Source organism: Rutidosis leptorrhynchoides, chromosome 8 (genome assembly GCF_046630445.1).
Source record: "Rutidosis leptorrhynchoides isolate AG116_Rl617_1_P2 chromosome 8, CSIRO_AGI_Rlap_v1, whole genome shotgun sequence".
NCBI lineage: Eukaryota > Viridiplantae > Streptophyta > Magnoliopsida > Asterales > Asteraceae > Rutidosis > Rutidosis leptorrhynchoides.
The window spans coordinates 328124621-328135022 of NC_092340.1; the positions used below are offsets into that span (position 1 = coordinate 328124621).

The 10402-nt window shown below is 34.8% G+C and overlaps 1 non-coding gene across 1 annotated transcript; it reads right to left on the minus strand.

Annotated features, from left to right (window-relative positions):
* Positions 1–644: 644 nt before the first annotated feature.
* Positions 645–751, minus strand: LOC139865386 (small nucleolar RNA R71). The gene has a single exon (XR_011764909.1). It is a non-coding gene; the product is annotated as a small nucleolar RNA R71 (small nucleolar RNA).
* Positions 752–10402: the final 9651 nt, after the last annotated feature.

The window sequence follows — 10402 nt, forward strand, 5'->3', positions numbered from 1 at the left end:
TTTTCTTAAATAACGAAAGTTAGTTGGGATAAGATCGCATTTAATTAGGGATGAGATTCTATCAAAACCCTAATTCGTGAGCCTATAAATACATAGCTCCCAAACCCTAAAATCATCCGTTACTGATACGTAACATAGCATACACACCATCGTATGAACAAGCTTCATACGATCTCTCACGTAAAGACTTTCAGGTATGTCACAAACTATAAAACCTTCATGTAGTTGGGCCACTCAACCCCGTATGCTGGGTTGTTGGTGGACTCTCAAATCGGCCACCCTGTCGAAATCGAAATGATGCCGATGTGGATTATCCACGACTAAGGTTGGAGGTTCGAATATTTTTAGTCCTTAAACCCTATCATGCACTCAAGTGTAGGTTCCCCTAGATCTGGTGAAGATTGCAAGTTCAGGGTACACCGAAAGAGGATGCATTCGAGCATCTTCGATCTTTCATAAGCATCTGCAATTCATTCAAGATTGCTCAAGTTGCGGATACTATTATCTATTTGAGGGTCTTCCATTTGTCTTTGAAAGATGATGCAAAGGACTGGTTAGAATCATTGCCCGAGGGTGAGATTGACAGTTGGACTACGATGGAAGATAAATTTTTGCAGCGTTTCTTTCTAAATTCAAAGGATACGAAACTAGAGAGTGACATTAATCACTTTGTTCAGAAGTCAAATGAGACACTCTATGATGCATGGATACGGTTCAGTAAGATGCTTCGTAATTGTCCTCAGCACGGGTTGAACAATTTTAAAAAGGTCTAGATTTTTTATAAGGGTGTTAATGTGCCGACAAGGAAAGAAATTGACATTGCTGCAGGTGGTTCTTTGATGAAAAATAATCCTGATGAAGCTTACAACATCATCTCTAAAACCTCTACACATTCATATGATTGGCACCAAGATATGGATGTTTCTCGATCATCTCATGTTGCTAGTACCGAAACTTGTGATGAACTCGCTTCAGTTAAGGCACAGCTTACAACCGTCAAAAGACAAATGGAATCGATGACTAAAGAGATGCACGCTAAGAAAGTTGATTGTGAGTTATGTCAAGGACCACGTCTCACGAAGGATTGTGATCAGTCGATGATGGAAGAGCAGGTGAACTACTTGGGTAATCAATAAAATAATCAGTACCAAGGAGGTAGTTTAGGTTATCAAATGAACGGACCACCGGGGTCCGTTAATCGAAATCAGAATCAGTTGTATATGGATAAAGTTCCTTTTTTAGAGGATTTATTATGGGGTTTTATAATGAAGATGAATGAGAGTATTTCTGCTTTAAGACAAGATAGTGTTTCAACAAAACAACAAGTGAGAAGTCAGCAGGCCTCGATACAGAATTTAGAACGGGATGTGGGGCGTATAGCTCAATCCCTAATGGAGAGACCACTGGGTGCTCTCCTATCTAATATCCAAACTAATCTGAACAACAATGGGCCATCCCGAACAATCTTGACTAATAACAACAGAAGTGATGTGAAGAATAAAGATCCTCAGGTTTCTACTTACTCGCAAGTGAATTCCATTTCTAGCTTTCAAGGTTATGGTTTCGATGAGGTTATTCCGACTTATACTCATAATGGTGAAGACGGATAGATTCGAGTAAGTGATATAACTCCTGCGTATGGTAATTACTTAATGAGTTTGATAACGGGGAGTTCTTCTAGTTCGGGTAATCAAGAGTCGGAAGTGAAGAGTGTTGAGACTACCGAGTCTCCCGAGTCTAGTGTTGATGATATTGAAGTGGAAGAAGAGGTGAAACCTCCACCTAAATTGAAAGTTTACAAGCCGCATATTCTATATCCGAGAGCTATTCAATCCGAGCAACCAAAGGACACCATTTGTAAGTCAGTTAATAATAATGATAAACTTTGTGTGCATGTACCTTTGGTTGATGTTCTGCATGTATGCCCAATTATGGGAAATTTTTGAAAGATTTAATGGCGAAGAAGGGTGAGCATGAGCACGAATCCTCAGCATTTCTTGAAGCAAAATGTGCTTCTATTTTGAAGAAGAGTGATATGCCACCAAAGTTAGGTGATCCCAGGCCATTCATAGAGCCCTGTAGGATTGATGACTATGAAATTTTAGGTGTTTAACTGATTCAGGTGCGAGTATCAATCTTATGCCTTTGTCTATTTATTCACGTTTGGGTTTGAATGAGCTTAAGTCAACTAATATTAGAGTTAGATTGATTAACCAGTCGATTAGTAAACCCATAGGGATTGCTAAAAATTTGGTGGTTAAAATAGGTGAATTAGAGTTCCCAGCGGACTTTGTGGTTGTTGATATGTCGGAGGATAAGGTTGTGCCGATTGTTTTAGGTAAACCATTTTTAGCAACTGCAGGTGCGTTAATTGACTGGAGAACTTGTAAATTGATTTTGAGGGATAGAGGTAAGACTTTGAGTTTTCACACAAAGTTTAGTGTTAAACCACCACCCACACCCGTTGATTCTGTGAATGTGTTTACTAGTAGTGAAATTGCTAATATTGAAACTGCGACTAGTAAAAAGCCTAAGTGTGGGGATGGAGTTGTTAAAGAGAAATCCGCAGTTAAAATACTCGATGATAGTATTGTTGATAGATCTATGAAAAGGTTATTCGGGCGGGTTAAGAAAGCTATGAGTGAGAAGGATGAGAATGTTAGACTTTGGTTAGTGTCTAATTTATCGAAGAAAGAGAAAGAAAAGTTAAGAGAGTTGACTAGGAAGTCAAGAGCTGCCGATGATTGGTTGTTAAGTATGATTGGTGATGGTAGTGTTAGTGGTGGTTCCCGTGGTTGAAGGATGGAACCGCATACCATCCGGGAATAAGTTGAGAGGAAGGTGGAGTCTAGTGCAAGACTCATTAATAAACTTGCACAATGTATATCCTTGTAACCTTGTATATTGCGTGAGTTTTAAAACTAAAAAACCCAAAAAATTTGAAAAATCCAAAAATATTTTTCTTTTTTTTTTGTTTTGTTCTTTTGTAATCATTGCAGGTACTATAATGTGATGACAATCGAGGAATGGCTGTCAGTGCAAAGCCATCAGTCACTCTGTTTCATGATTATGTTGCTCTACATCCAGTTATGTTTTTCCCATTCACTGTATTGTCCTCTCGAATTTATACTTTATTTATCTGATTTCATGTAAATGAGGGCATTACATGATCTTAAGTGTGGGGGAAGAGATATAAATTCTCGCGGATATAATACACTTGGCTTAAGTCTTATTTTTGACTAAATTGTTGAAAAATTAGGGAAATTTTAAAAATTTTGACTCGTTAAAAAGCCAAGTGTAGTTTTGTAATTAAGCAAATGTTATCACTATTGTAAGTTAATGTAACATCCCGTCTTTTTCTGTTTACTTTCCGTTTAATTATTTTAAATTTCCTTAAATAATTAAAACATCTTCCATTAATATGCGTTTTTTAAAATATTTCGTTTAGGTAATTCACGCACCCGCTTTTAAACTCGAGGGACTAAAGTCACCAAAGGGTCAAGCTAGTGACTAGGTCAACTAGTCAAACCCTTTCTCCTCCACTCACTCATTCACCTCCTCTTTCTTCTTTTGATACTTCCAAATCCTCTCAACTCTCAAACAAAGATTCATCATCTATTCAAGATCTAGCAAGCATCAACTCAAACAAATTACATATTTGGAATCCTTGCATCTTCCTCTTCGAATACATACCAACTTTGTCTCGTTTGGGTAACTTTCTAAAAACATTAAATTTCTTATTCTTGATCTTTAAAACTTAAAAGTGTGTTAATTAGTGTCTATGGCTCAAGTCTAACATGAATATGTGATTTATATGCTCGATCTTGTTGTTTTGAGTAACTAGATTGAACTTGACAATTGGGTGTGTTTGATCTTGAGTTTTGGTTGCTTAAATGTTGTTAGATGTTAAAAGTGCATGTATTAAATGTGTTACTAGCATCACTAGCTTCAATTTGATGTGTAGGTTGACTTAGAAAGACTCCATAAACTTAATTGCTAAATTTGTGATTTTGAGTTAGGGTTAGATATAAGTAAAATGAACTTTTGATGCATTAAATGCTTTGCAATGTTGTTTGTAAGTGTTTAGTTGTATTGTATGCGTAATTACCTACTAAACGGCGTATCATATGTGTGCATTTAATTCCCGAATCATCAAAGTGCATTTATGAACTTGAAAGCATTTATGGTGAACATTTAATGAACTTTCAACTTGGATTTGATTATTGTAAATGATGATTTTGGTTGATGAAATGTATTTAGTTGTATTCCTCGTTAAATTACCTTTCCAACGATGTATGGTGAAATGTCCCGTTCTTATTGATTAAAAACGTTCCATATTAATTGATTTCGTTGCGAGGTTTTGACCTCTATATGAGACGTTTTTCAAAGACTGCATTCATTTTAAAACAAACCATAACCTTTATTTCATCAATAATGGTTTAAAAAGCTTTACGTAGATTATCAAATAATGATAATCTAAAATATCCTGTTTACACACGACCATTACATAATGGTTTACAATACAAATATGTTACAACAAAATAAGTTTCTTGAATGCAGTTTTTACACAATATCATACAAGCATGGACTCCAAATCTCGTCCTTATTTAAGTATGTGACAGCGGAAGCTCTTAATAATCACCTGAGAATAAACATGCTTAAAACGTCAACAAAAATGTTGGTGAGTTATAGGTTTAACCTATATATATCAAATCATAATAATAGACCACAAGATTTCATATTTCAATACACATCCCATACATAGAGATAAAAATCATTCATATGGTGAACACCTGGTAACCGACATTAACAAGATGCATATATAAGAATATCCCCATCATTCCGGGACACCCTTCGGATATGATATAAATTTCGAAGTACTAAAGCATTCGGTACTTTGGATGAGGTTTGTTAGGCCCAATAGATCTATCTTTAGGATTCGCGTCAATTAGGGTGTCTGTTCCCTAATTCTTAGATTACCAGACTTAATAAAAAGGGGCATATTCGATTTCGATAATTCAACCATAGAATGTAGTTTCACGTACTTGTGTCTATTTTGTAAATCATTTATAAAACCTGCATGTATTCTCATCCCAAAAATATTAGATTTTAAAAGTGGGACTATAACTCACTTTCACAGATTTTTACTTCGTCGGGAAGTAAGACTTGGCCACTGGTTGATTCACGAACCTATAACAATATATACATATATATCAAAGTATGTTCAAAATATATTTACAACACTTTTAATATATTTTGATGTTTTAAGTTTCTTAAGTCAGCTGTCCTCGTTAGTAACCTACAACTAGTTGTCCACAGTTAGATGTACAGAAATAAATCGATAAATATTATCTTGAATCAATCCACGACCCAGTGTATACGTATCTCAGTATTGATCACAACTCAAACTATATATATTTTGGAATCAACCTCAACCCTGTATAGCTAACTCCAACATTCACATATAGAGTGTCTATGGTTGTTCCGAAATATATATAGATGTGTCGACATGATAGGTCGAAACATTGTATACGTGTCTATGGTATCTCAAGATTACATAATATACAATACAAGTTGATTAAGTTATGGTTGGAATAGATTTGTTACCAATTTTCACGTAGCTAAAATGAGAAAAATTATCCAATCTTGTTTTACCCATAACTTCTTCATTTTAAATCCGTTTTGAGTGAATCAAATTGCTATGGTTTTATATTGAACTCTATTTTATGAATCTAAACAGAAAAAGTATAGGTTTATAGTCGTAAAAATAAGTTACAAGTCGTTTTTGTAAAGGTAGTCATTTCAGTCGAAAGAACGACGTCTAGATGACCATTTTAGAAAACATACTTCCACTTTGAGTTTAACCATAATTTTTGGATATAGTTTCATGTTCATAATAAAAATCATTTTCTCAGAATAACAACTTTTAAATCAAAGTTTATCATAGTTTTTAATTAACTAACCCAAAACAGCCCGCGGTGTTACTACGACGGCGTAAATCCGGTTTTACGGTGTTTTTCGTGTTTTCAGGTTTTAAATAATTAAGTTAGCATATCATATAGATATAGAACATGTGTTTAGTTGATTTTAAAAGTCAAGTTAGAAGGATTAACTTTTGTTTGCGAACAAGTTTAGAATTAACTAAACTATGTTCTAGTGATTACAAGTTTAAACCTTCGAATAAGATAGCTTTATACGTATGAATCGAATGATGTTATGAACATCATTACTACCTTAATTTCCTTGGATAAACCTACTGGAAAAGAGAAAAATGGATCTAGCTTCAACGGATCCTTGGATGGCTCGAAGTTCTTGAAGCAGAATCATGACACGAAAACAAGTTCAAGTAAGATCATCACTTGAAATAAGATTGTTATAGTTATAGAAATTGAACCAAAGTTTGAATATGATTATTACCTTGTATTAGAATGATAACCTACTGTAAGAAACAAAGATTTCTTGAGGTTGGATGATCACCTTACAAGATTGGAAGTGAGCTAGCAAACTTGAAAGTATTCTTGATTTTATGTAACTAGAACTTGTAGAATATATGAAGAACACTTAGAACTTGAAGATAGAACTTGAGAGAGATAAATTAGATGAAGAAAATTGAAGAATGAAAGTGTTTGTAGGTGTTTTTGGTCGTTGGTGTATGGATTAGATATAAAGGATATGTAATTTTGTTTTCATGTAAATAAGTCATGAATGATTACTCATATTTTTGTAATTTTATGAGATATTTCATGCTAGTTGCCAAATGATGGTTCCCACATCTGTTAGGTGACTCACATGGGCTGCTAAGAGCTGATCATTGGAGTGTATATACCAATAGTACATACATCTAAAAGCTGTGTATTGTACGAGTACGAATACGGGTGCATACGAGTAGAATTGTTGATGAAACTGAACGAGGATGTAATTGTAAGCATTTTTGTTAAGTAGAAGTATTTTGATAAGTGTATTGAAGTCTTTCAAAAGTGTATAAATACATATTAAAACACTACATGTATATACATTTTAACTGAGTCGTTAAGTCATCGTTAGTCGTTACATGTAAGTGTTGTTTTTAAACCTTTAGGTTAACGGTCTTGTTAAATGTTGTTAACCCAATGTTTATAATATCAAATGAGATTTTAAATTATTATATTATCATGATATTATCATGTATGAATATCTCTTAATATGATATATATACATTAAATGTCTTTACAACGATAATCGTTACATATATGTCTCGTTTAAAAATCATTAAGTTAGTAGTCTTGTTTTTACATATGTAGTTCATTGTTAATATACTTAATGATATGTTTACTTATCATAGTATCATGTTAACTATATATATATCCATATATATGTCATCATATAGTTTTTACAAGTTTTAACGTTCGTGAATCACCGGTCAACTTGGGTGGTCAATTGTCTATATGAAACATATTTCAATTAATCAAGTATTAACAAGTTTGATTGCTTAACATGTTGGAAACATTTAATCATGTAAATATCAATCTCAATTAATATATATAAACATGGAAAAGTTCGGGTCACTACATATGGCATGCATTTTGAATGTTTTCAGATCATGAATTATGTTGAATTGAAGTTTGGTTCGAGATTTAACAAAAATGCAGCAAACAGCACTTTTTCCAGTAAAGCGTGCCGCACAACCTTTAGCGAGCTGCGCAAATGTGAAGGCACAGATGTTTAGCCCCTGTAATGGTGCCTGACCTGATTCCACGCTATAATGCGTGCCACGCACTCCAATGCGCACCGCGCATTTCCCCCAGGCCAATTTTACTTCGTGTTTTGTTTTTCACAAATTCTTTCCCTTAACTGCAACTCCGATTAACATGAAATTTAGCTAACATGCTCATATATGATTTTTCATCATAGAAAAATTGTCGAATACCCGACCCGACCCCGTTGACTTTGACTTTGACCAAGTTTGACTTTTAGTCAAACCTAACTATATACTTATGCAATCATTATAGCTTGCTTTTATACTTGTATCCTGCATGAAACTTGATAACGTGATTCACATGCTATATAATCGAGCCGTAATGAGCCATAGGACTAATTGAACACTTTGACCAACTTCATGCTTAACGATATTGATACAACCTATTGTTTAGGTTGAGACTAGCATTCTTTCTACACACGTTTACTTTGTGAAGTACATTTATATTCGTGCACTCAATGTGAGATCATAGTCCCACTTTTACTCTTTTATACTTACATTGGGATGAGAAAACATAAACGTTTCGTTTTACAAAGTGAACACAAGTACGAAAATAAACATTCTACGTACGAGTTAGAACAAAAATGCCTCAATTCGATTATCATTAGTTACACTTGCCGGGTGTAAGCGAGAACTTATGTTGTATGGCCATATGGGTTTGACAAACCCTCATTCGAACGGTTCGCTACCGTTATGTGGATGAAATATATTTTTGAGAATAAGTGTAGGTTCTAACACTATGTGTATGGGGTAACGTTAGTTAAGTCTTGATAATTGGGTGATCGTGATAACAAATTTTAGAATGGTTTACTATTATTTCAACGTTATAAATCTTGTGGTTCAACTTACTTACTTACGTACTCACTTACTAAACCTATGATTTCACCAACGTTTTCGTTGACAGATTTCCTATGTTTTTCTCAGGTCCTTGAACGATATGCGGTATATGCTTCCGCTCATTATTTTGATACTTGCTTGGATGTCGAGTATACATGCATAAATGGAGCGTCTTTTGGCTTTACATTAAATTGTGTCGCATAGGTTTCATTTGTACTTAAAACATTGTAACGTAACTATTTGTCGAACTACTTTTGTAAACTTGAAACATCTTTACATTTGAAATGAATGCGACATATTTTTGGTCAAACGTCATTTTAAAGACTTATGACCACGTAACGGGACCTAAGTAGACGGCGGCGTCAATGACGATTTGTCGGGTCACTACAGTTAAATTGTGCATGTAACTCAATGATTTTTTCGTTATGTATTTTCTTTGCATGAGTGTGTGTGTAATAAGGCTAGGGTTCTAAAAAACCCAAAATTGTAGGATGATTCAAGTCCATCCATAAAGGAAGTTGAGTCTTCCAAATGCTCGTTTAACTTGGTGTAGGAGACTTCCTAATCTACATCATTTCATACTGACATTGATTAATGTATCATTTCAAGATGTGTTACACCGATGTATCGTATGGTGGGAAGAGGAGCCTTGAGCTTCACAATGTTCTGTCTTCTTTAGGAAGAGCAATGGCTTCGTGCTAGTATTGCTTAGACAACACACACCATGGTCAAAAGCCATGGTACCCTTTTTCAAATATGGAAATGTAGTATCTGCTTCCTACATTTTCTTAAAAAAGCATAAAAGTTAGATGCGTGGGAAGTGGGGTCCAAGGACCTTAAATAAAATTAACACGTGTTTAAACACTTCCGGGAGAATCAAGTCCTCCCATGTTGTTTTTAGGAAGTAAATTCTTCTGAAGCTTGGAAGTAAAGTCTTCCAAGTTAAGTCGAGATTCAAAGAGACCATTGCTTGAAAGTAAAGTCTTTCAGGGGTCGTACACTAGACTCCCCGAAAAATTTACACCCAAGGTAGTTACTTTTCCATCGGTATTGATACCGAATAGTATATTTACGGGGGGAGTAGCTACCCGTGGGACCGTCCCACAGCCAGGAAGGCTTGTATGCACACAGCTTTTTGAGCCCAAGGCAGTTGTTATCTCATCACCTTCGAACCGAGAGGTAGTTCATCCAAGATGATATACTGGGGTAGCAATTATCCGTGTGGTTCTCCCAAAACCGGGATGGCTTTGAAATCACATAGCCTTTAACCTTAAATTTCCAAAAAACTTGTGTTGTGTAAAAACTTAACTTATTTTCCCGTTCTTAAAATGCAAAAATGGTTTTCTAAAGGTCTTGTTTTTCCTAAGGCCAAATTTTTCTTGGTTTCGCACATGGTGTTCTTGATTTGGGGTATTGAATCTTTTGGGTAATCACGAGTTTGATGTTAGAAGATTGAGTTTGAATGAAGGCTTGAACCTTGCGATTACTTGTTGAAGATCAAACGGTTTGAGTTTATGTACTTTTGAGGATAATAAAGATGTGTCTTGATCTTATTATTGAAGACGCTTCGGGTACGTTTAATCTTGTATTGGATTTCATTATTTTGAAGATAAGCTTACTTAAAGACAAGCAAGGTTCAAATGTGGGGGAATTTGATATCGCCACATTTATACGTATTTTATATTGCGATATCGGGTTCGGTTCGTATTTTTTGTGATATTTTGAAGAGATAATGAGGTATTTATGAGGTTTATCGCCTTTTGGTTCAAGTGATGTTTTGGAAGTATTCTTGGTGGTTTACAAGAGTTTTGGAGCTAAAAGATGATTGTT